This window comes from Orycteropus afer, unplaced genomic scaffold (genome assembly GCF_000298275.1).
Source record: "Orycteropus afer afer isolate SDZICR_OR568_19922 unplaced genomic scaffold, OryAfe1.0 scaffold00695, whole genome shotgun sequence".
Classification (NCBI taxonomy): domain Eukaryota; kingdom Metazoa; phylum Chordata; class Mammalia; order Tubulidentata; family Orycteropodidae; genus Orycteropus; species Orycteropus afer.
In genome coordinates this window covers 600484-603885 of record NW_006922282.1, presented here as the reverse complement: position 1 = coordinate 603885, position 3402 = coordinate 600484, and the positions used below count along the sequence as shown (strand labels likewise).

The window sequence follows — 3402 nt, the reverse complement described above, 5'->3', positions numbered from 1 at the left end:
TACCACTGTCAAGAATATACCACAAATGGGATGGCTTGAAGAAACAGGAGTTTATTCTCTTACAGTTTTGGAGGCTAGAAGTCTGAGTTCCAAGTGCTAGTCTCTAGGGTCCATGTGAAAGCTCCTTGACTTTGGGCTTCAGCTCTACCTCTTGTTTCCAGCCCACTGAACCTAGACGTATCTCTTCACTCAGGAAGCTGCTGGCTGCTGAGGCTGACAAGCCCAAGGTTGACAAATAAAAAGGCACAGTGTTGATGTTATCAAACCACACAGCAGATATTGATTCAAATCCATTGAAGTCCCAAGGTCAGCAGAGCATGGCAGGCAGCTGAATAATGACATGGTGACATGCAGGGTGCCAGTGTGCCATAAACTAGAGACTATTCTGAAAGCTCTGTCTTATATATGAGAAGCAGACCACTCAGCTGTCTGTGGTAGGTCCCACCATGGAGTTGATTGCCAGTCTCATCATGAGGAATAACTACTATCAGCTGCTCAGCCACTCAACCAGGCCCAGTCTAGTTGACACACAAAATGAACTACCACAAACATGGGTGTGTCCTGGTTCTCACTTCTTTGAAATATATGCCTAGGAATGGGATTGTTGAATCAAATGGTATTTATATTTCCAACTTTTTAATAAATCGCTATACTGCTTTCCACAGTGGTTGGTATCATTTTATAGGCCAACAGCAGTGTATGAGATTCCCAATCTTTCCACATCCTCTGCAGCATTTGTTATTTTTTTGCCTTGTTGAACTTTGCTATTAGTGCTGAGGTGAGATAGCATCTCATTTTTTTTTTTTTTTTTTTTTTGAGTTTCCATCTCTTTTGTGGCTTATGATCATGAACATGTCTTCATCTTTTTTGGCTACTTAAGTATCTTTTTGGTGAAGTGTCTGTTCATGTGTTGGAGTTTTCTATAAATTTTAGAGATAAATCCTTGTCAGGTATGTCATTGTAGAATATGTTTTCTTAATCTGTTTGATGTTTTATTGTTCTTTTGGAGAAGCCTTTTGATGCACATAAAAATTTAAACTTTAGAAGGTCTCAATCATATAGCTTCTCTTCTGCTGTTTGTGCACTTTGGGTTATGCTTATTAGTCTATTTATGCCATAAATTATGACCCCAAAGTTTGCCCCTATTTTTTTCTTCAATGTAATTTATAGTTTTAGGTTTTACATTTAAGTATTTGACATATTTTGCATTATTTTTGTGTGTGGTGTGAGGTATGGATCTTGTTTCATTTTTCTGCAAATAGATATTCAGTTTTGCCAGCACCACTTGTTAGAGGGACTATCTCTTCCCCACTGAATGAGTTTCAGCCCTTTGTCAAAGATCAGCTGATGATAGATGGATAGATCAATTTCTTCTTTCTCAGTTCTGTTACACTGGTCTATGTGTTATCGTTGTACCAATACCAGTCTGCCAGGTTGTTTTGACTACTGTGGCTGTGTGGTAGGTTTGGAGACCTGAGAGTATGAGACCTCCTACTTTGATCTTCAGAAGTAGCCAAAAATCTTAGATTATGTATTGTAGTATCTTGGACGTTTATAGGTACCAGGTAATTCTGTCCTATGGAACTATAGGTATAAGATAGCAAATGATAAACATTTTTCATATTGTGAAGGAAAAAAGAAGTCAATATCACAATATTTTATGAAATTGTAGAAATATGAGAACATCTTTATCCAAATGTTCCACAGAGATCAGGCAGATAGATTATATAGTAGATTAAGGAAGATATATAATATTTTTATTTTTTCTGAAATTTTTGCTTTCTTTAGATTTCTTCTGAGAATTGTTTACTCTTCAAATTCTTGAGATCTATGTAGAAACTGAGGTTGTGTTTGTTGTGAGACAGGAAATTGTGTCAGAGGGGAAAGCAAGAATAGAGAGCTGTTTAGACATTTGTGGTTTTCAATTTGTGTTTATCAAATCAGATTCACAGAGATTTGTGGCTAAAGTTTTACTAATGTCAGTAGAAAATTAACAATCCTCCAGCACCTTTCACAGGACAAAGTTGGGCAATAATATAATGCCATATTTACTTGAAGTGAAACCAAATTTACTCAATAAAACAAACTTAATTAGGAAATGATAATTGAACAATATATTGATGTGGGGATAAATGAAATGATTTTTTGTAATAAATAGCTTGTGTGATGATGATATTTAAATGATTTAGATACACATTTTGAATTTGATATTAAATACTTTGATTTTGGTAATTTTTGTTTTTTCTCTGTTTTTCTACAGAGTGTACCTGTGATAATGAAAAGTCTCACAATGATGACTAAATTTATCTTCATGGGGATTCCTACCAATCCAACCATGTTCAGTTTGTAGTCAGTGCTCTTCTCCTTGATTTACTTTTGTGCCCTGATGGTAATGTCCTCATTATCATAATCACCACTTTGGACCAATACATACTCTGATGTACTTCTTCTGGACAAATTTATCCTCTTAGATCTCTGTCTCATTTCAGTCAAAATCCCCAAATCCATTATTAACTCTGACTCAAAACATCTCCATTCTCATTCCTTGGCTGTGTCTCCCAGGTCTTTCTCATGCTCTTTTCAGCAGCTGCAGAGCTGTTTGTCCTCACTGTGATGTCCTTTGAAGGCTTTCTTGCCATTTGCCATCTTCTGCTCTATGATTTTATCATAGACAGGGCTATGTATGTGAAGATGGGAGCTGTATCTTGGCTGGGTGGGTGTATGAGTGCAGTGATGCACACCACAAGAACCTTCTCCTTATCCTTCTGTAAGTCCAATACAGTCCGTCGATTCTTCTGTTATATCTCTCACGTGTTAGCTATTTCTTTCTCAGAAAATGCATTAAGAGAAATTGTTTTTATTCTCATTAGTGTGGTGATAGATTTCTGCTGATTCATTTTCATCATTTCCTATATCTATACCTTTTCCTCTGTCAAGTGGATTCCATCAAAGAAGGACACTCAAAAGCCCATTCCACTTACTTTCCACATGTGGCTGTTTTTTTTTTTATTTCTCTACACTGTCTTCATTGTTATCTAAAACCAACTTCAGAAACTCCACCTATTTCTGATATCTTTATTACTCATTTTTACTGAGTCTCTTAGATTTTCTAGGTATGGTATCATATCATCAACAAATAAGGAGAGTTTGTCTTCTTCCTTACCAATTTTGGGAATCCAGTTTATTTTTGTATGTTGATCTTCTACCCTAGAACTATGCTGAATCTCTCAACTTGTTTCAGTATTTTTTTTTTTTTTCTTCTGAGTCTCTTGGGTTTTCTATGTATATGATCATATTGTCAGTAAATAGGGATACTTTGGCTTCTTCATTACTAATTTGGATCCCTTTGATTTCCCTTTCTTGCCTTATTGTTCTGGCTAGAACTTCCAGTACAATGTTGAA

At 35.9% G+C, this 3402-nt stretch overlaps 1 pseudogene; it reads left to right on the top strand.

Moving 5' to 3' along the window:
* Positions 1-2275: 2275 nt before the first annotated feature.
* On the top strand, positions 2276-3095 carry LOC122151770 (annotated as a pseudogene).
* The last annotated feature ends 307 nt before the right edge of the window (positions 3096-3402 follow it).